The sequence below is a fragment of the Rhinoderma darwinii genome, chromosome 3, assembly GCF_050947455.1.
Source record: "Rhinoderma darwinii isolate aRhiDar2 chromosome 3, aRhiDar2.hap1, whole genome shotgun sequence".
Lineage (NCBI taxonomy): Eukaryota > Metazoa > Chordata > Amphibia > Anura > Rhinodermatidae > Rhinoderma > Rhinoderma darwinii.
Genome location: NC_134689.1, coordinates 388804617 through 388827133, shown reverse-complemented (window position 1 = coordinate 388827133; position 22517 = coordinate 388804617). Strand labels below are relative to the sequence as shown.

The 22517-nt window shown below is 40.6% G+C and overlaps 13 non-coding genes across 13 annotated transcripts; all 13 read right to left on the bottom strand.

The window, feature by feature from the left end:
* Positions 1 to 226: 226 nt before the first annotated feature.
* Positions 227 to 299, bottom strand: TRNAR-ACG (transfer RNA arginine (anticodon ACG)). The gene has a single exon. It is a non-coding gene; the product is annotated as a tRNA-Arg (tRNA).
* Positions 300 to 1322: 1023 nt separating this feature from the next.
* On the bottom strand, positions 1323 to 1395 carry TRNAH-AUG (transfer RNA histidin (anticodon AUG)). The gene has a single exon. It is a non-coding gene; the product is annotated as a tRNA-His (tRNA).
* Positions 1396 to 2418: 1023 nt separating this feature from the next.
* On the bottom strand, positions 2419 to 2491 carry TRNAH-AUG (transfer RNA histidin (anticodon AUG)). The gene has a single exon. It is a non-coding gene; the product is annotated as a tRNA-His (tRNA).
* A 1014-nt stretch (positions 2492 to 3505) lies between these two features.
* On the bottom strand, positions 3506 to 3578 carry TRNAH-AUG (transfer RNA histidin (anticodon AUG)). Its single transcript has one exon. It is a non-coding gene; the product is annotated as a tRNA-His (tRNA).
* A 1017-nt stretch (positions 3579 to 4595) lies between these two features.
* Positions 4596 to 4668, bottom strand: TRNAH-AUG (transfer RNA histidin (anticodon AUG)). Its single transcript has one exon. It is a non-coding gene; the product is annotated as a tRNA-His (tRNA).
* A 472-nt stretch (positions 4669 to 5140) lies between these two features.
* TRNAH-AUG (transfer RNA histidin (anticodon AUG)) lies at positions 5141 to 5213 on the bottom strand. Its single transcript has one exon. It is a non-coding gene; the product is annotated as a tRNA-His (tRNA).
* Positions 5214 to 6236: 1023 nt separating this feature from the next.
* On the bottom strand, positions 6237 to 6309 carry TRNAH-AUG (transfer RNA histidin (anticodon AUG)). The gene has a single exon. It is a non-coding gene; the product is annotated as a tRNA-His (tRNA).
* A 4887-nt stretch (positions 6310 to 11196) lies between these two features.
* TRNAR-ACG (transfer RNA arginine (anticodon ACG)) lies at positions 11197 to 11269 on the bottom strand. The gene has a single exon. It is a non-coding gene; the product is annotated as a tRNA-Arg (tRNA).
* A 4338-nt stretch (positions 11270 to 15607) lies between these two features.
* TRNAR-ACG (transfer RNA arginine (anticodon ACG)) lies at positions 15608 to 15680 on the bottom strand. The gene has a single exon. It is a non-coding gene; the product is annotated as a tRNA-Arg (tRNA).
* A 2686-nt stretch (positions 15681 to 18366) lies between these two features.
* On the bottom strand, positions 18367 to 18439 carry TRNAR-ACG (transfer RNA arginine (anticodon ACG)). The gene has a single exon. It is a non-coding gene; the product is annotated as a tRNA-Arg (tRNA).
* Positions 18440 to 19468: 1029 nt separating this feature from the next.
* TRNAC-ACA (transfer RNA cysteine (anticodon ACA)) lies at positions 19469 to 19541 on the bottom strand. The gene has a single exon. It is a non-coding gene; the product is annotated as a tRNA-Cys (tRNA).
* A 478-nt stretch (positions 19542 to 20019) lies between these two features.
* TRNAC-ACA (transfer RNA cysteine (anticodon ACA)) lies at positions 20020 to 20092 on the bottom strand. The gene has a single exon. It is a non-coding gene; the product is annotated as a tRNA-Cys (tRNA).
* Positions 20093 to 22223: 2131 nt separating this feature from the next.
* On the bottom strand, positions 22224 to 22296 carry TRNAH-AUG (transfer RNA histidin (anticodon AUG)). The gene has a single exon. It is a non-coding gene; the product is annotated as a tRNA-His (tRNA).
* Positions 22297 to 22517: the final 221 nt, after the last annotated feature.

Genomic DNA, 22517 nt, shown 5'->3' with positions numbered 1-22517 from the left:
CTTGTGAAGTTTTTACTTTTTTCCACAACACATTTTCGGAACAGGCTAAATCACATATTTCCAGATTTTTGCCATCTAGAACAAAGAGAACAAGCCGTAGATAAAATGTGTTGTGTATTTCCTGAAAATCCATGAATATTCTTAAACCTTGGGTAAATATCATTAAAAATAAGTAAGCAAAGGGTTACTGCCGTGACTAACCACTATACGATCACGGCAACATGTACGAGCCAGGTAGGAGTCGAACCTACAATCTTCTGATTCGTAGTCAGACGCGTTGTCCATTGCGCCACTGGCCCAGATGCAACGCGTGTTGTTGCTTATGCATCACATTTCTGGATCACCTCAAAACTTACACAAGGATCCGATTGCCATAAGTTCCTTTCATGTATTGCAAAGCAAGTCGGAACCAGATAGAGGGGAAATATTTTCATGGAATCCGGAAATCATGTGAGGCAAATCAAATGGAAACCAGCTAATAACGAAATATTTTCATGTGATTGAGAACTCTTGTGAAGTTTTTACTTTTTTCCACAACACATTTTCGGAACAGGCTAAATCACATATTTCCAGATTTTTGCCATCTAGAACAAAGAGAACAAGCCGTAGATAAAATGTGTTGTGTATTTCCTGAAAATCCATGAATATTCTTAAACCTTGGGTAAATATCATTAAAAATAAGTAAGCAAAGGGTTACTGCCGTGACCCGGATTCGGACCGGGGTTGCTGCGGCCACAACGCAGAGTACTAACCACTATACGATCACGGCAACATGTACGAGCCAGGTAGGAGTCGAACCTACAATCTTCTGACTCGTAGTCAGACGCGTTGTCCATTGCGCTACTGGCCCGGATGCAACGAGTATTGTTGCTTATGCATCACATTTCTGGATCACCTCAAAACTTACACAAGGATCCGATTGCCATAAGTTCCTTTCATGTATTGCAAAGCAAGTCGGAACCAGATAGAGGGGAAATATTTTCATGGAATCTGGAAATCATGTGAGGCAAATCAAATGGAAACCAGCTAATAACGAAATATTTTCATGTGATTGAGAACTCTTGTGAAGTTTTTACTTTTTTCCACAACACATTTTCAGAACAGGCTAAATCACATACTTCCAGATTTTTGCCATCTAGAACAAAGAGAACAAGCCGTAGATAAAATGTGTTGTGTATTTCCTGAAAATCCATGAATATTCTTAAACCTTGGGTAAATATCATTAAAAATAAGTAAGCAAAGGGTTACTGCCGTGACCCGGACCGGGGTTGCTGCGTCCACAACGCAGAGTACTAACCACTATACGATCACGGCAACATGTACGAGCCAGGTAGGAGTCGAAACTACAATCTTCTGATTCATAGTCAGACGCGTTGTCCATTGCGCCACTGGCCCAGAAGCAAAGAGTATTGTTGCTTATGCATCACATTTCTGGATCACCTCAAAACTTACACAAGGATCCGATTGCCATAAGTTCCTTTCATGTATTGCAAAGCAAGTCGGAACCAGATAGAGGGGAAATATTTTCATGGAATCCGGAAATCATGTGAGGCAAATCAAATGGAAACCAGCTAATAACGAAATATTTTCATGTGATTGAGAACTCTTGTGAAGTTTTTACTTTTTTCCACAACACATTTTCGGAACAGGCTAAATCACATATTTCCAGATTTTTGCCATCTAGAACAAAGAGAACAAGCCGTAGATAAAATGTGTTGTGTATTTCCTGAAAATCCATGAATATTCTTAAACCTTGGGTAAATATCATTAAAAATAAGTAAGCAAAGGGTTACTGCCGTGACCCGGATTCGGACCGGGGTTGCTGCGGCCACAACGCAGAGTACTAACCACTATACGATCACGGCAACATGTACGAGCCAGGTAGGAGTCGAACCTACAATCTTCTGACTCGTAGTCAGACGCGTTGTCCATTGCGCTACTGGCCCGGATGCAACGAGTATTGTTGCTTATGCATCACATTTCTGGATCACCTCAAAACTTACACAAGGATCCGATTGCCATAAGTTCCTTTCATGTATTGCAAAGCAAGTCGGAACCAGATAGAGGGGAAATATTTTCATGGAATCTGGAAATCATGTGAGGCAAATCAAATGGAAACCAGCTAATAACGAAATATTTTCATGTGATTGAGAACTCTTGTGAAGTTTTTACTTTTTTCCACAACACATTTTCAGAACAGGCTAAATCACATACTTCCAGATTTTTGCCATCTAGAACAAAGAGAACAAGCCGTAGATAAAATGTGTTGTGTATTTCCTGAAAATCCATGAATATTCTTAAACCTTGGGTAAATATCATTAAAAATAAGTAAGCAAAGGGTTACTGCCGTGACCCGGACCGGGGTTGCTGCGTCCACAACGCAGAGTACTAACCACTATACGATCACGGCAACATGTACGAGCCAGGTAGGAGTCGAAACTACAATCTTCTGATTCATAGTCAGACGCGTTGTCCATTGCGCCACTGGCCCAGAAGCAAAGAGTATTGTTGCTTATGCATCACATTTCTGGATCACCTCAAAACTTACACAAGGATCCGATTGCCATAAGTTCCTTTCATGTATTGCAAAGCAAGTCGGAACCAGATAGAGGGGAAATATTTTCATGGAATCCGGAAATCATGTGAGGCAAATCAAATGGAAACCAGCTAATAACGAAATATTTTCATGTGATTGAGAACTCTTGTGAAGTTTTTACTTTTTTCCACAACACATTTTCGGAACAGGCTAAATCACATATTTCCAGATTTTTGCCATCTAGAACAAAGAGAACAAGCCGTAGATAAAATGTGTTGTGTATTTCCTGAAAATCCATGAATATTCTTAAACCTTGGGTAAATATAAGTAAGCAAAGGGTTACTGCCGTGACCCGGATTCGGATCGTGGTTGCTGCAGCCACAACGCAGAGTACTAACCACTATACGATCACGGCAACATGTACGAGCCAGGTAGGAGTCGAACCTACAATCTTCTGACCCGTAGTCAGACGCGTTTGTCCATTGCGCTACTGGCCCGGATGCAACGAGTATTGTTGCTTATGCATCACATTTCTGGATCACCTCAAAACTTACACAAGGATCCGATTGCCATAAGTTCCTTTCATGTATTGCAAAGCAAGTCGGAACCAGATAGAGGGGAAATATTTTCATGGAATCTGGAAATCATGTGAGGCAAATCAAATGGAAACCAGCTAATAACGAAATATTTTCATGTGATTGAGAACTCTTGTGAAGTTTTTACTTTTTTCCACAACACATTTTCAGAACAGGCTAAATCACATACTTCCAGATTTTTGCCATCTAGAACAAAGAGAACAAGCCGTAGATAAAATGTGTTGTGTATTTCCTGAAAATCCATGAATATTCTTAAACCTTGGGTAAATATCATTAAAAATAAGTAAGCAAAGGGTTACTGCCGTGACCCGGACCGGGGTTGCTGCGTCCACAACGCAGAGTACTAACCACTATACGATCACGGCAACATGTACGAGCCAGGTAGGAGTCGAAACTACAATCTTCTGATTCATAGTCAGACGCGTTGTCCATTGCGCCACTGGCCCAGAAGCAAAGAGTATTGTTGCTTATGCATCACATTTCTGGATCACCTCAAAACTTACACAAGGATCCGATTGCCATAAGTTCCTTTCATGTATTGCAAAGCAAGTCGGAACCAGATAGAGGGGAAATATTTTCATGGAATCTGGAAATCATGTGAGGCAAATCAAATGGAAACCAGCTAATAACGAAATATTTTCATGTGATTGAGAACTCTTGTGAAGTTTTTACTTTTTTCCACAACACATTTTCAGAACAGGCTAAATCACATACTTCCAGATTTTTGCCATCTAGAACAAAGAGAACAAGCCGTAGATAAAATGTGTTGTGTATTTCCTGAAAATCCATGAATATTCTTAAACCTTGGGTAAATATCATTAAAAATAAGTAAGCAAAGGGTTACTGCCGTGACCCGGACCGGGGTTGCTGCGTCCACAACGCAGAGTACTAACCACTATACGATCACGGCAACATGTACGAGCCAGGTAGGAGTCGAACCTACAATCTTCTGACCCGTAGTCAGACGCGTTGTCCATTGCGCTACTGGCCCGGATGCAACGAGTATTGTTGCTTATGCATCACATTTCTGGATCACCTCAAAACTTACACAAGGATCCGATTGCCATAAGTTCCTTTCATGTATTGCAAAGCAAGTCGGAACCAGATAGAGGGGAAATATTTTCATGGAATCTGGAAATCATGTGAGGCAAATCAAATGGAAACCAGCTAATAACGAAATATTTTCATGTGATTGAGAACTCTTGTGAAGTTTTTACTTTTTTCCACAACACATTTTCAGAACAGGCTAAATCACATACTTCCAGATTTTTGCCATCTAGAACAAAGAGAACAAGCCGTAGATAAAATGTGTTGTGTATTTCCTGAAAATCCATGAATATTCTTAAACCTTGGGTAAATATCATTAAAAATAAGTAAGCAAAGGGTTACTGCCGTGACCCGGACCGGGGTTGCTGCGTCCACAACGCAGAGTACTAACCACTATACGATCACGGCAACATGTACGAGCCAGGTAGGAGTCGAAACTACAATCTTCTGATTCATAGTCAGACGCGTTGTCCATTGCGCCACTGGCCCAGAAGCAAAGAGTATTGTTGCTTATGCATCACATTTCTGGATCACCTCAAAACTTACACAAGGATCCGATTGCCATAAGTTCCTTTCATGTATTGCAAAGCAAGTCGGAACCAGATAGAGGGGAAATATTTTCATGGAATCTGGAAATCATGTGAGGCAAATCAAATGGAAACCAGCTAATAACGAAATATTTTCATGTGATTGAGAACTCTTGTGAAGTTTTTACTTTTTTCCACAACACATTTTCAGAACAGGCTAAATCACATACTTCCAGATTTTTGCCATCTAGAACAAAGAGAACAAGCCGTAGATAAAATGTGTTGTGTATTTCCTGAAAATCCATGAATATTCTTAAACCTTGGGTAAATATCATTAAAAATAAGTAAGCAAAGGGTTACTGCCGTGACCCGGACCGGGGTTGCTGCGTCCACAACGCAGAGTACTAACCACTATACGATCACGGCAACATGTACGAGCCAGGTAGGAGTCGAAACTACAATCTTCTGATTCATAGTCAGACGCGTTGTCCATTGCGCCACTGGCCCAGAAGCAAAGAGTATTGTTGCTTATGCATCACATTTCTGGATCACCTCAAAACTTACACAAGGATCCGATTGCCATAAGTTCCTTTCATGTATTGCAAAGCAAGTCGGAACCAGATAGAGGGGAAATATTTTCATGGAATCCGGAAATCATGTGAGGCAAATCAAATGGAAACCAGCTAATAACGAAATATTTTCATGTGATTGAGAACTCTTGTGAAGTTTTTACTTTTTTCCACAACACATTTTCGGAACAGGCTAAATCACATATTTCCAGATTTTTGCCATCTAGAACAAAGAGAACAAGCCGTAGATAAAATGTGTTGTGTATTTCCTGAAAATCCATGAATATTCTTAAACCTTGGGTAAATATCATTAAATATAAGTAAGCAAAGGGTTACTGCCGTGACCCGGATCGTGGTTGCTGCAGCCACAACGCAGAGTACTAACCACTATACGATCACGGCAACATGTACGAGGCAGTTAGGAGTCGAACCTACAATCTTCTGATTCGTAGTCAGACGCGTTGGCCATTGCGCTACTGGCCCGGATGCAACGAGTATTGTTGCTTATGCATCACATTTCTGGATCACCTCAAAACTTACACAAGGATCCGATTGCCATAAGTTCCTTTTATGTATTGCAAAGCAAGTCGGAACCAGATAGAGGGGAAATATTTTCATGGAATCCGGAAATCATGTGAGGCAAATCAAATGAAAACCAGCTAATAACGAAATATTTTCATGTGATTGAGAACTCTTGTGAAGTTTTTACTTTTTTCCACAACACATTTTCGGAACAGGCTAAATCACATATTTCCAGATTTTTGCCATCTAGAACAAAGAGAACAAGCCGTAGATAAAATGTGTTGTGTATTTCCTGAAAATCCATGAATATTCTTAAACCTTGGGTAAATATCATTAAAAATAAGTAAGCAAAAGGTTACTGCCGTGACCCGGATTCGGACCGGGGTTGCTGCGGCCACAACGCAGAGTACTAACCACTATACGATCACGGCAACATGTACGAGCCAGGTAGGAGTCGAACCTACAATCTTCTGATTCATCGTCAGACGCGTTGTCCATTGCGCCACTGGCCCAGATGCAACGCGTGTTGTTGCTTATGCATCACATTTCTGGATCACCTCAAAACTTACACAAGGATCCGATTGCCATAAGTTCCTTTCATGTATTGCAAAGCAAGTCGGAACCAGATAGAGGGGAAATATTTTCATGGAATCCGGAAATCATGTGAGGCAAATCAAATGGAAACCAGCTAATAACGAAATATTTTCATGTGATTGAGAACTCTTGTGAAGTTTTTACTTTTTTCCACAACACATTTTCGGAACAGGCTAAATCACATATTTCCAGATTTTTGCCATCTAGAACAAAGAGAACAAGCCGTAGATAAAATGTGTTGTGTATTTCCTGAAAATCCATGAATATTCTTAAACCTTGGGTAAATATCATTAAAAATAAGTAAGCAAAGGGTTACTGCCGTGACCCGGATTCGGATCGGGGTTGCTGCAGCCACAACGCAGAGTACTAACCACTATACGATCACGGCAACATGTACGAGGCAGTTAGGATCGAACCTACAATCTTCTGATTCGTAGTCAGACGCGTTGTCCATTGCGCTACTGGCCCAGATGCAATGAGGATTGTTGCTTATGCATCACATTTCTGGATCACCTCAAAACTTACACAAGGATCCGATTGCCATAAGTTCCTTTTATGTATTGCAAAGCAAGTCGGAACCAGATAGAGGGGAAATATTTTCATGGAATCCGGAAATCATGTGAGGCAAATCAACTGAAAACCAGCTAATAACGAAATATTTTCATGTGATTGAGAACTCTTGTGAAGTTTTTACTTTTTTCCACAACACATTTTCGGAACAGGCTAAATCACATATTTCCAGATTTTTGCCATCTAGAACAAAGAGAACAAGCCGTAGATAAAATGTGTTGTGTATTTCCTGAAAATCCATGAATATTCTTAAACCTTGGGTAAATATCATTAAAAATAAGTAAGCAAAGGGTTACTGCCGTGACCCGGATTCGGATCGGGGTTGCTGCAGCCACAACGCAGAGTACTAACCACTATACGATCACGGCAACATGTACGAGGCAGTTAGGATCGAACCTACAATCTTCTGATTCGTAGTCAGACGCGTTGTCCATTGCGCTACTGGCCCAGATGCAACGAGGATTGTTGCTTATGCATCACATTTCTGGATCACCTCAAAACTTACACAAGGATCCGATTGCCATAAGTTCCTTTTATGTATTGCAAAGCAAGTCGGAACCAGATAGAGGGGAAATATTTTCATGGAATCCGGAAATCATGTGAGGCAAATCAACTGAAAACCAGCTAATAACGAAATATTTTCATGTGATTGAGAACTCTTGTGAAGTTTTTACTTTTTTCCACAACACATTTTCGGAACAGGCTAAATCACATATTTCCAGATTTTTGCCATCTAGAACAAAGAGAACAAGCCGTAGATAAAATGTGTTGTGTATTTCCTGAAAATCCATGAATATTCTTAAACCTTGGGTAAATATCATTAAAAATAAGTAAGCAAAGGGTTACTGCCGTGACCCGGATTCGGACCGGGGTTGCTGCGGCCACAACGCAGAGTACTAACCACTATACGATCACGGCAACATGTACGAGCCAGGTAGGAGTCGAACCTACAATCTTCTGACTCGTAGTCAGACGCGTTGTCCATTGCGCTACTGGCCCAGATGCAACGAGGATTGTTGCTTATGCATCACATTTCTGGATCACCTCAAAACTTACACAAGGATCCGATTGCCATAAGTTCCTTTTATGTATTGCAAAGCAAGTCGGAACCAGATAGAGGGGAAATATTTTCATGGAATCCGGAAATCATGTGAGGCAAATCAAATGAAAACCAGCTAATAACGAAATATTTTCATGTGATTGAGAACTCTTGTGAAGTTTTTACTTTTTTCCACAACACATTTTCGGAACAGGCTAAATCACATATTTCCAGATTTTTGCCATCTAGAACAAAGAGAACAAGCCGTAGATAAAATGTGTTGTGTATTTCCTGAAAATCCATGAATATTCTTAAACCTTGGGTAAATATCATTAAAAATAAGTAAGCAAAGGGTTACTGCCGTGACCCGGATTCGGACCGGGGTTGCTGCGGCCACAACTCAGAGTACTAACCACTATACGATCACGGCAACATGTACGAGCCAGGTAGGAGTCGAACCTACAATCTTCTGATTCGTAGTCAGATGCGTTATCCATTGCGCCACTGGCCCAGATGCAACGAAGATTGTTGCTTATGCATCACATTTCTGGATCACCTCAAAACTTACACAAGGATCCGATTGCCATAAGTTCCTTTTATGTATTGCAAAGCAAGTCGGAACCAGATAGAGGGGAAATATTTTCATGGAATCCGGAAATCATGTGAGGCAAATCAAATGAAAACCAGCTAATAACGAAATATTTTCATGTGATTGAGAACTCTTGTGAAGTTTTTACTTTTTTCCACAACACATTTTCGGAACAGGCTAAATCACATATTTCCAGATTTTTGCCATCTAGAACAAAGAGAACAAGCCGTAGATAAAATGTGTTGTGTATTTCCTGAAAATCCATGAATATTCTTAAACCTTGGGTAAATATCATTAAAAATAAGTAAGCAAAGGGTTACTGCCGTGACCCGGATTCGGATCGGGGTTGCTGCAGCCACAACGCAGAGTACTAACCACTATACGATCACGGCAACATGTACGAGGCAGTTAGGATCGAACCTACAATCTTCTGATTCGTAGTCAGACGCGTTGTCCATTGCGCTACTGGCCCAGATGCAACGAGGATTGTTGCTTATGCATCACATTTCTGGATCACCTCAAAACTTACACAAGGATCCGATTGCCATAAGTTCCTTTTATGTATTGCAAAGCAAGTCGGAACCAGATAGAGGGGAAATATTTTCATGGAATCCGGAAATCATGTGAGGCAAATCAACTGAAAACCAGCTAATAACGAAATATTTTCATGTGATTGAGAACTCTTGTGAAGTTTTTACTTTTTTCCACAACACATTTTCGGAACAGGCTAAATCACATATTTCCAGATTTTTGCCATCTAGAACAAAGAGAACAAGCCGTAGATAAAATGTGTTGTGTATTTCCTGAAAATCCATGAATATTCTTAAACCTTGGGTAAATATCATTAAAAATAAGTAAGCAAAGGGTTGGTTACTGCCGTGACCCGGATTCGGACCGGGGTTGCTGCGGCCACAACGCAGAGTACTAACCACTATACGATCACGGCAACATGTACAAGCCAGGTAGGAGTCGAACCTACAATCTTCTGATTCGTAGTCAGATGCGTTATCCATTGCGCCACTGGCCCAGATGCAACGAAGATTGTTGCTTATGCATCACATTTCTGGATCACCTCAAAACTTACACAAGGATCCGATTGCCATAAGTTCCTTTTATGTATTGCAAAGCAAGTCGGAACCAGATAGAGGGGAAATATTTTCATGGAATCCGGAAATCATGTGAGGCAAATCAACTGAAAACCAGCTAATAACGAAATATTTTCATGTGATTGAGAACTCTTGTGAAGTTTTTACTTTTTTCCACAACACATTTTCGGAACAGGCTAAATCACATATTTCCAGATTTTTGCCATCTAGAACAAAGAGAACAAGCCGTAGATAAAATGTGTTGTGTATTTCCTGAAAATCCATGAATATTCTTAAACCTTGGGTAAATATCATTAAAAATAAGTAAGCAAAGGGTTACTGCCATGACCCGGATTCGGACCGGGGTTGCTGCGGCCACAACGCAGAGTACTAACCACTATACGATCACGGCAACATGTACGAGCCAGGTAGGAGTCGAACCTACAATCTTCTGACTCGTAGTCAGACGCGTTGTCCATTGCGCTACTGGCCCAGATGCAACGAGGATTGTTGCTTATGCATCACATTTCTGGATCACCTCAAAACTTACACAAGGATCCGATTGCCATAAGTTCCTTTTATGTATTGCAAAGCAAGTCGGAACCAGATAGAGGGGAAATATTTTCATGGAATCCGGAAATCATGTGAGGCAAATCAAATGAAAACCAGCTAATAACGAAATATTTTCATGTGATTGAGAACTCTTGTGAAGTTTTTACTTTTTTCCACAACACATTTTCGGAACAGGCTAAATCACATATTTCCAGATTTTTGCCATCTAGAACAAAGAGAACAAGCCGTAGATAAAATGTGTTTTGTATTTCCTGAAAATCCATGAATATTCTTAAACCTTGGGTAAATATCATTAAAAATAAGTAAGCAAAGGGTTACTGCCGTGACCCGGATTCGGATCGGGGTTGCTGCAGCCACAACGCAGAGTACTAACCACTATACGATCACGGCAACATGTACGAGGCAGTTAGGAGTCGAACCTACAATCTTCTGATTCGTAGTCAGACACGTTGTCCATTGCGCTACTGGCCCAGATGCAACGAGGATTGTTGCTTATGCATCACATTTCTGGATCACCTCAAAACTTACACAAGGATCCGATTGCCATAAGTTCCTTTTATGTATTGCAAAGCAAGTCGGAACCAGATAGAGGGGAAATATTTTCATGGAATCCGGAAATCATGTGAGGCAAATCAAATGAAAACCAGCTAATAACGAAATATTTTCATGTGATTGAGAACTCTTGTGAAGTTTTTACTTTTTTCCACAACACATTTTCGGAACAGGCTAAATCACATATTTCCAGATTTTTGCCATCTAGAACAAAGAGAACAAGCCGTAGATAAAATGTGTTGTGTATTTCCTGAAAATCCATGAATATTCTTAAACCTTGGGTAAATATCATTAAAAATAAGTAAGCAAAGGGTTACTGCCGTGACCCGGATTCGGACCGGGGTTGCTGCGGCCACAACGCAGAGTACTAACCACTATACGATCACGGCAACATGTACGAGCCAGGTAGGAGTCGAACCTACAATCTTCTGATTCGTAGTCAGACGCGTTGTCCATTGCGCCACTGGCCCAGATGCAACGCGTGTTGTTGCTTATGCATCACATTTCTGGATCACCTCAAAACTTACACAAGGATCCGATTGCCATAAGTTCCTTTCATGTATTGCAAAGCAAGTCGGAACCAGATAGAGGGGAAATATTTTCATGGAATCCGGAAATCATGTGAGGCAAATCAAATGGAAACCAGCTAATAACGAAATATTTTCATGTGATTGAGAACTCTTGTGAAGTTTTTACTTTTTTCCACAACACATTTTCGGAACAGGCTAAATCACATATTTCCAGATTTTTGCCATCTAGAACAAAGAGAACAAGCCGTAGATAAAATGTGTTGTGTATTTCCTGAAAATCCATGAATATTCTTAAACCTTGGGTAAATATCATTAAAAATAAGTAAGCAAAGGGTTACTGCCGTGACCCGGATTCGGACCGGGGTTGCTGCGGCCACAACGCAGAGTACTAACCACTATACGATCACGGCAACATGTACAAGCCAGGTAGGAGTCGAACCTACAATCTTCTGATTCGTAGTCAGACGCGTTGTCCATTGCGCCACTGGCCCAGATGCAACGCGTGTTGTTGCTTATGCATCACATTTCTGGATCACCTCAAAACTTACACAAGGATCCGATTGCCATAAGTTCCTTTCATGTATTGCAAAGCAAGTCGGAACCAGATAGAGGGGAAATATTTTCATGGAATCCGGAAATCATGTGAGGCAAATCAAATGGAAACCAGCTAATAACGAAATATTTTCATGTGATTGAGAACTCTTGTGAAGTTTTTACTTTTTTCCACAACACATTTTCGGAACAGGCTAAATCACATATTTCCAGATTTTTGCCATCTAGAACAAAGAGAACAAGCCGTAGATAAAATGTGTTGTGTATTTCCTGAAAATCCATGAATATTCTTAAACCTTGGGTAAATATCATTAAAAATAAGTAAGCAAAGGGTTACTGCCGTGACCCGGATTCGGACCGGGGTTGCTGCGGCCACAACGCAGAGTACTAACCACTATACGATCACGGCAACATGTACGAGCCAGGTAGGAGTCGAACCTACAATCTTCTGACTCGTAGTCAGACGCGTTGTCCATTGCGCTACTGGCCCAGATGCAACGAGGATTGTTGCTTATGCATCACATTTCTGGATCACCTCAAAACTTACACAAGGATCCGATTGCCATAAGTTCCTTTTATGTATTGCAAAGCAAGTCGGAACCAGATAGAGGGGAAATATTTTCATGGAATCCGGAAATCATGTGAGGCAAATCAAATGAAAACCAGCTAATAACGAAATATTTTCATGTGATTGAGAACTCTTGTGAAGTTTTTACTTTTTTCCACAACACATTTTCGGAACAGGCTAAATCACATATTTCCAGATTTTTGCCATCTAGAACAAAGAGAACAAGCCGTAGATAAAATGTGTTGTGTATTTCCTGAAAATCCATGAATATTCTTAAACCTTGGGTAAATATCATTAAAAATAAGTAAGCAAAGGGTTACTGCCGTGACCCGGATTCGGACCGGGGTTGCTGCGGCCACAACTCAGAGTACTAACCACTATACGATCACGGCAACATGTACGAGCCAGGTAGGAGTCGAACCTACAATCTTCTGATTCGTAGTCAGATGCGTTATCCATTGCGCCACTGGCCCAGATGCAACGAAGATTGTTGCTTATGCATCACATTTCTGGATCACCTCAAAACTTACACAAGGATCCGATTGCCATAAGTTCCTTTTATGTATTGCAAAGCAAGTCGGAACCAGATAGAGGGGAAATATTTTCATGGAATCCGGAAATCATGTGAGGCAAATCAAATGAAAACCAGCTAATAACGAAATATTTTCATGTGATTGAGAACTCTTGTGAAGTTTTTACTTTTTTCCACAACACATTTTCGGAACAGGCTAAATCACATATTTCCAGATTTTTGCCATCTAGAACAAAGAGAACAAGCCGTAGATAAAATGTGTTGTGTATTTCCTGAAAATCCATGAATATTCTTAAACCTTGGGTAAATATCATTAAAAATAAGTAAGCAAAGGGTTACTGCCGTGACCCGGATTCGGATCGGGGTTGCTGCAGCCACAACGCAGAGTACTAACCACTATACGATCACGGCAACATGTACGAGGCAGTTAGGATCGAACCTACAATCTTCTGATTCGTAGTCAGACGCGTTGTCCATTGCGCTACTGGCCCAGATGCAACGAGGATTGTTGCTTATGCATCACATTTCTGGATCACCTCAAAACTTACACAAGGATCCGATTGCCATAAGTTCCTTTTATGTATTGCAAAGCAAGTCGGAACCAGATAGAGGGGAAATATTTTCATGGAATCCGGAAATCATGTGAGGCAAATCAACTGAAAACCAGCTAATAACGAAATATTTTCATGTGATTGAGAACTCTTGTGAAGTTTTTACTTTTTTCCACAACACATTTTCGGAACAGGCTAAATCACATATTTCCAGATTTTTGCCATCTAGAACAAAGAGAACAAGCCGTAGATAAAATGTGTTGTGTATTTCCTGAAAATCCATGAATATTCTTAAACCTTGGGTAAATATCATTAAAAATAAGTAAGCAAAGGGTTGGTTACTGCCGTGACCCGGATTCGGACCGGGGTTGCTGCGGCCACAACGCAGAGTACTAACCACTATACGATCACGGCAACATGTACGAGCCAGGTAGGAGTCGAACCTACAATCTTCTGATTCGTAGTCAGATGCGTTATCCATTGCGCCACTGGCCCAGATGCAACGAAGATTGTTGCTTATGCATCACATTTCTGGATCACCTCAAAACTTACACAAGGATCCGATTGCCATAAGTTCCTTTTATGTATTGCAAAGCAAGTCGGAACCAGATAGAGGGGAAATATTTTCATGGAATCCGGAAATCATGTGAGGCAAATCAACTGAAAACCAGCTAATAACGAAATATTTTCATGTGATTGAGAACTCTTGTGAAGTTTTTACTTTTTTCCACAACACATTTTCGGAACAGGCTAAATCACATATTTCCAGATTTTTGCCATCTAGAACAAAGAGAACAAGCCGTAGATAAAATGTGTTGTGTATTTCCTGAAAATCCATGAATATTCTTAAACCTTGGGTAAATATCATTAAAAATAAGTAAGCAAAGGGTTACTGCCATGACCCGGATTCGGACCGGGGTTGCTGCGGCCACAACGCAGAGTACTAACCACTATACGATCACGGCAACATGTACGAGCCAGGTAGGAGTCGAACCTACAATCTTCTGACTCGTAGTCAGACGCGTTGTCCATTGCGCTACTGGCCCAGATGCAACGAGGATTGTTGCTTATGCATCACATTTCTGGATCACCTCAAAACTTACACAAGGATCCGATTGCCATAAGTTCCTTTTATGTATTGCAAAGCAAGTCGGAACCAGATAGAGGGGAAATATTTTCATGGAATCCGGAAATCATGTGAGGCAAATCAAATGAAAACCAGCTAATAACGAAATATTTTCATGTGATTGAGAACTCTTGTGAAGTTTTTACTTTTTTCCACAACACATTTTCGGAACAGGCTAAATCACATATTTCCAGATTTTTGCCATCTAGAACAAAGAGAACAAGCCGTAGATAAAATGTGTTTTGTATTTCCTGAAAATCCATGAATATTCTTAAACCTTGGGTAAATATCATTAAAAATAAGTAAGCAAAGGGTTACTGCCGTGACCCGGATTCGGATCGGGGTTGCTGCAGCCACAACGCAGAGTACTAACCACTATACGATCACGGCAACATGTACGAGGCAGTTAGGAGTCGAACCTACAATCTTCTGATTCGTAGTCAGACACGTTGTCCATTGCGCTACTGGCCCAGATGCAACGAGGATTGTTGCTTATGCATCACATTTCTGGATCACCTCAAAACTTACACAAGGATCCGATTGCCATAAGTTCCTTTTATGTATTGCAAAGCAAGTCGGAACCAGATAGAGGGGAAATATTTTCATGGAATCCGGAAATCATGTGAGGCAAATCAAATGAAAACCAGCTAATAACGAAATATTTTCATGTGATTGAGAACTCTTGTGAAGTTTTTACTTTTTTCCACAACACATTTTCGGAACAGGCTAAATCACATATTTCCAGATTTTTGCCATCTAGAACAAAGAGAACAAGCCGTAGATAAAATGTGTTGTGTATTTCCTGAAAATCCATGAATATTCTTAAACCTTGGGTAAATATCATTAAAAATAAGTAAGCAAAGGGTTACTGCCGTGACCCGGATTCGGACCGGGGTTGCTGCGGCCACAACGCAGAGTACTAACCACTATACGATCACGGCAACATGTACGAGCCAGGTAGGAGTCGAACCTACAATCTTCTGATTCGTAGTCAGACGCGTTGTCCATTGCGCCACTGGCCCAGATGCAACGCGTGTTGTTGCTTATGCATCACATTTCTGGATCACCTCAAAACTTACACAAGGATCCGATTGCCATAAGTTCCTTTCATGTATTGCAAAGCAAGTCGGAACCAGATAGAGGGGAAATATTTTCATGGAATCCGGAAATCATGTGAGGCAAATCAAATGGAAACCAGCTAATAACGAAATATTTTCATGTGATTGAGAACTCTTGTGAAGTTTTTACTTTTTTCCACAACACATTTTCGGAACAGGCTAAATCACATATTTCCAGATTTTTGCCATCTAGAACAAAGAGAACAAGCCGTAGATAAAATGTGTTGTGTATTTCCTGAAAATCCATGAATATTCTTAAACCTTGGGTAAATATCATTAAAAATAAGTAAGCAAAGGGTTACTGCCGTGACCCGGATTCGGACCGGGGTTGCTGCGGCCACAACGCAGAGTACTAACCACTATACGATCACGGCAACATGTACAAGCCAGGTAGGAGTCGAACCTACAATCTTCTGATTCGTAGTCAGACGCGTTGTCCATTGCGCCACTGGCCCAGATGCAACGCGTGTTGTTGCTTATGCATCACATTTCTGGATCACCTCAAAACTTACACAAGGATCCGATTGCCATAAGTTCCTTTCATGTATTGCAAAGCAAGTCGGAACCAGATAGAGGGGAAATATTTTCATGGAATCCGGAAATCATGTGAGGCAAATCAAATGGAAACCAGCTAATAACGAAATATTTTCATGTGATTGAGAACTCTTGTGAAGTTTTTACTTTTTTCCACAACACATTTTCGGAACAGGCTAAATCACATATTTCCAGATTTTTGCCATCTAGAACAAAGAGAACAAGCCGTAGATAAAATGTGTTGTGTATTTCCTGAAAATCCATGAATATTCTTAAACCTTGGGTAAATATCATTAAAAATAAGTAAGCAAAGGGTTGGTTACTGCCGTGACCCGGATTCGGACCGGGGTTGCTGCGGCCACAACGCAGAGTACTAACCACTATACGATCACGGCAACATGTACGAGCCAGGTAGGAGTCGAACCTACAATCTTCTGATTCGTAGTCAGATGCGTTATCCATTGCGCCACTGGCCCAGATGCAACGAAGATTGTTGCTTATGCATCACATTTCTGGATCACCTCAAAACTTACACAAGGATCCGATTGCCATAAGTTCCTTTTATGTATTGCAAAGCAAGTCGGAACCAGATAGAGGGGAAATATTTTCATGGAATCCGGAAATCATGTGAGGCAAATCAACTGAAAACCAGCTAATAACGAAATATTTTCATGTGATTGAGAACTCTTGTGAAGTTTTTACTTTTTTCCACAACACATTTTCGGAACAGGCTAAATCACATATTTCCAGATTTTTGCCATCTAGAACAAAGAGAACAAGCCGTAGATAAAATGTGTTGTGTATTTCCTGAAAATCCATGAATATTCTTAAACCTTGGGTAAATATCATTAAAAATAAGTAAGCAAAGGGTTACTGCCATGACCCGGATTCGGACCGGGGTTGCTGCGGCCACAACGCAGAGTACTAACCACTATACGATCACGGCAACATGTACGAGCCAGGTAGGAGTCGAACCTACAATCTTCTGACTCGTAGTCAGACGCGTTGTCCATTGCGCTACTGGCCCAGATGCAACGAGGATTGTTGCTTATGCATCACATTTCTGGATCACCTCAAAACTTACACAAGGATCCGATTGCCATAAGTTCCTTTTATGTATTGCAAAGCAAGTCGGAACCAGATAGAGGGGAAATATTTTCATGGAATCCGGAAATCATGTGAGGCAAATCAAATGAAAACCAGCTAATAACGAAATATTTTCATGTGATTGAGAACTCTTGTGAAGTTTTTACTTTTTTCCACAACACATTTTCGGAACAGGCTAAATCACATATTTCCAGATTTTTGCCATCTAGAACAAAGAGAACAAGCCGTAGATAAAATGTGTTTTGTATTTCCTGAAAATCCATGAATATTCTTAAACCTTGGGTAAATATCATTAAAAATAAGTAAGCAAAGGGTTACTGCCGTGACCCGGATTCGGATCGGGGTTGCTGCAGCCACAACGCAGAGTACTAACCACTATACGATCACGGCAACATGTACGAGGCAGTTAGGAGTCGAACCTACAATCTTCTGATTCGTAGTCAGACACGTTGTCCATTGCGCTACTGGCCCAGATGCAACGAGGATTGTTGCTTATGCATCACATTTCTGGATCACCTCAAAACTTACACAAGGATCCGATTGCCATAAGTTCCTTTTATGTATTGCAAAGCAAGTCGGAACCAGATAGAGGGGAAATATTTTCATGGAATCCGGAAATCATGTGAGGCAAATCAAATGAAAACCAGCTAATAACGAAATATTTTCATGTGATTGAGAACTCTTGTGAAGTTTTTACTTTTTTCCACAACACATTTTCGGAACAGGCTAAATCACATATTTCCAGATTTTTGCCATCTAGAACAAAGAGAACAAGCCGTAGATAAAATGTGTTGTGTATTTCCTGAAAATCCATGAATATTCTTAAACCTTGGGTAAATATCATTAAAAATAAGTAAGCAAAGGGTTACTGCCGTGACCCGGATTCGGACCGGGGTTGCTGCGGCCACAACGCAGAGTACTAACCACTATACGATCACGGCAACATGTACGAGCCAGGTAGGAGTCGAACCTACAATCTTCTGATTCGTAGTCAGACGCGTTGTCCATTGCGCCACTGGCCCAGATGCAACGCGTGTTGTTGCTTATGCATCACATTTCTGGATCACCTCAAAACTTACACAAGGATCCGATTGCCATAAGTTCCTTTCATGTATTGCAAAGCAAGTCGGAACCAGATAGAGGGGAAATATTTTCATGGAATCCGGAAATCATGTGAGGCAAATCAAATGGAAACCAGCTAATAACGAAATATTTTCATGTGATTGAGAACTCTTGTGAAGTTTTTACTTTTTTCCACAACACATTTTCGGAACAGGCTAAATCACATATTTCCAGATTTTTGCCATCTAGAACAAAGAGAACAAGCCGTAGATAAAATGTGTTGTGTATTTCCTGAAAATCCATGAATATTCTTAAACCTTGGGTAAATATCATTAAAAATAAGTAAGCAAAGGGTTACTGCCGTGACCCGGATTCGGACCGGGGTTGCTGCGGCCACAACGCAGAGTACTAACCACTATACGATCACGGCAACATGTACAAGCCAGGTAGGAGTCGAACCTACAATCTTCTGATTCGTAGTCAGACGCGTTGTCCATTGCGCCACTGGCCCAGATGCAACGCGTGTTGTTGCTTATGCATCACATTTCTGGATCACCTCAAAACTTACACAAGGATCCGATTGCCATAAGTTCCTTTCATGTATTGCAAAGCAAGTCGGAACCAGATAGAGGGGAAATATTTTCATGGAATCCGGAAATCATGTGAGGCAAATCAAATGGAAACCAGCTAATAACGAAATATTTTCATGTGATTGAGAACTCTTGTGAAGTTTTTACTTTTTTCCACAACACATTTTCGGAACAGGCTAAATCACATATTTCCAGATTTTTGCCATCTAGAACAAAGAGAACAAGCCGTAGATAAAATGTGTTGTGTATTTCCTGAAAATCCATGAATATTCTTAAACCTTGGGTAAATATCATTAAAAATAAGTAAGCAAAGGGTTACTGCCGTGACCCGGATTCGGACAGGGGTTGCTGCGGCCACAACGCAGAGTACTAACCACTATACGATCACGGCAACATGTACGAGCCAGGTAGGAGTCGAACCTACAATCTTCTGATTTGTAGTCAGACACGTTGTCCATTGCGCTACTGGCCCAGATGCAACGAGGATTGTTGCTTATGCATCACATTTCTGGATCACCTCAAAACTTACACAAGGATCCGATTGCCATAAGTTCCTTTTATGTATTGCAAAGCAAGTCGGAACCAGATAGAGGGGAAATATTTTCATGGAATCCGGAAATCATGTGAGGCAAATCAAATGAAAACCAGCTAATAACGAAATATTTTCATGTGATTGAGAACTCTTGTGAAGTTTTTACTTTTTTCCACAACACATTTTCGGAACAGGCTAAATCACATATTTCCAGATTTTTGCCATCTAGAACAAAGAGAACAAGCCGTAGATAAAATGTGTTGTGTATTTCCTGAAAATCCATGAATATTCTTAAACCTTGGGTAAATATCATTAAAAATAAGTAAGCAAAGGGTTACTGCCGTGACCCGGATTCGGACAGGGGTTGCTGCGGCCACAACGCAGAGTACTAACCACTATACGATCACGGCAACATGTACGAGCCAGGTAGGAGTCGAACCTACAATCTTCTGATTTGTAGTCAGACACGTTGTCCATTGCGCTACTGGCCCAGATGCAACGAGGATTGTTGCTTATGCATCACATTTCTGGATCACCTCAAAACTTACACAAGGATCCGATTGCCATAAGTTCCTTTTATGTATTGCAAAGCAAGTCGGAACCAGATAGAGGGGAAATATTTTCATGGAATCCGGAAATCATGTGAGGCAAATCAAATGAAAACCAGCTAATAACGAAATATTTTCATGTGATTGAGAACTCTTGTGAAGTTTTTACTTTTTTCCACAACACATTTTCGGAACAGGCTAAATCACATATTTCCAGATTTTTGCCATCTAGAACAAAGAGAACAAGCCGTAGATAAAATGTGTTGTGTATTTCCTGAAAATCCATGAATATTCTTAAACCTTGGGTAAATATCATTAAAAATAAGTAAGCAAAGGGTTACTGCCGTGACCCGGATTCGGATCGGGGTTGCTGCAGTCACAACGCAGAGTACTAACCACTATACAATCACGGCAACATGTACGAGGCAGTTAGGAGTCGAACCTACAATCTTCTGATTCGTAGTCAGACGCGTTGTCCATTGCGCTACTGGCCCAGATGCAACGAGGATTGTTGCTTATGCATCACATTTCTGGATCACCTCAAAACTTACACAAGGATCCGATTGCCATAAGTTCCTTTTATGTATTGCAAAGCAAGTCGGAACCAGATAGAGGGGAAATATTTTCATGGAATCCGGAAATCATGTGAGGCAAATCAAATGAAAACCAGCTAATAACGAAATATTTTCATGTGATTGAGAACTCTTGTGAAGTTTTTACTTTTTTCCACAACACATTTTCGGAACAGGCTAAATCACATATTTCCAGATTTTTGCCATCTAGAACAAAGAGAACAAGCCGTAGATAAAATGTGTTGTGTATTTCCTGAAAATCCATGAATATTCTTAAACCTTGGGTAAATATCATTAAAAATAAGTAAGCAAAGGGTTACTGCCGTGACCCGGATTCGGATCGGGGTTGCTGCAGTCACAACGCAGAGTACTAACCACTATACAATCACGGCAACATGTACGAGGCAGTTAGGAGTCGAACCTACAATCTTCTGATTCGTAGTCAGACGCGTTGTCCATTGCGCTACTGGCCCAGATGCAACGAGGATTGTTGCTTATGCATCACATTTCTGGATCACCTCAAAACTTACACAAGGATCCGATTGCCATAAGTTCCTTTTATGTATTGCAAAGCAAGTCGGAACCAGATAGAGGGGAAATATTTTCATGGAATCCGGAAATCATGTGAGGCAAATCAAATGAAAACCAGCTAATAACGAAATATTTTCATGTGATTGAGAACTCTTGTGAAGTTTTTACTTTTTTCCACAACACATTTTCGGAAAAGGCTAAATCACATATTTCCAGATTTTTGCCATCTAGAACAAAGAGAACAAGCCGTAGATAAAATGTGTTGTGTATTTCCTGAAAATCCATGAATATTCTTAAACCTTGGGTAAATATCATTAAAAATAAGTAAGCAAAGGGTTACTGCCGTGACCCGGATTCGGATCGGGGTTGCTGCAGCCACAATGCAGAGTGCTAACCACTATACGATCACGGCAACATGTACGAGGCAGTTAGGAGTCGAACCTACAATCTTCTGATTCGTAGTCAGACACGTTGTCCATTGCGCTACTGGCCCAGATGCAACGAGGATTGTTGCTTATGCATCACATTTCTGGATCACCTCAAAACTTACACAAGGATCCGATTGCCATAAGTTCCTTTCATGTATTGCAAAGCAAGTCGGAACCAGATAGAGGGGAAATATTTTCATGGAATCCGGAAATCATGTGAGGCAAATCAAATGAAAACCAGCTAATAACGAAATATTTTCATGTGATTGAGAACTCTTGTGAAGTTTTTACTTTTTTCCACAACACATTTTCGGAACAGGCTAAATCACATATTTCCAGATTTTTGCCATCTAGAACAAAGAGAACAAGCCGTAGATAAAATGTGTTGTGTATTTCCTGAAAATCCATGAATATTCTTAAACCTTGGGTAAATATCATTAAAAATAAGTAAGCAAAGGGTTACTGCCGTGACCCGGATTCGGACCGGGGTTGCTGCGGCCACAACGCAGAGTACTAACCACTATACGATCACGGAAACATGTACGAGCCAGGTAGGAGTCGAAACTACAATCTTCTGATTCATAGTCAGACGCGTTGTCCATTGCGCTACTGGCCCAGATGCAACGAGGATTGTTGCTTATGCATCACATTTCTGGATCACCTCAAAACTTACACAAGGATCCGATTGCCATAAGTTCCTTTTATGTATTGCAAAGCAAGTCGGAACCAGATAGAGGGGAAATATTTTCATGGAATCCGGAAATCATGTGAGGCAAATCAAATGAAAACCAGCTAATAACGAAATATTTTCATGTGATTGAGAACTCTTGTGAAGTT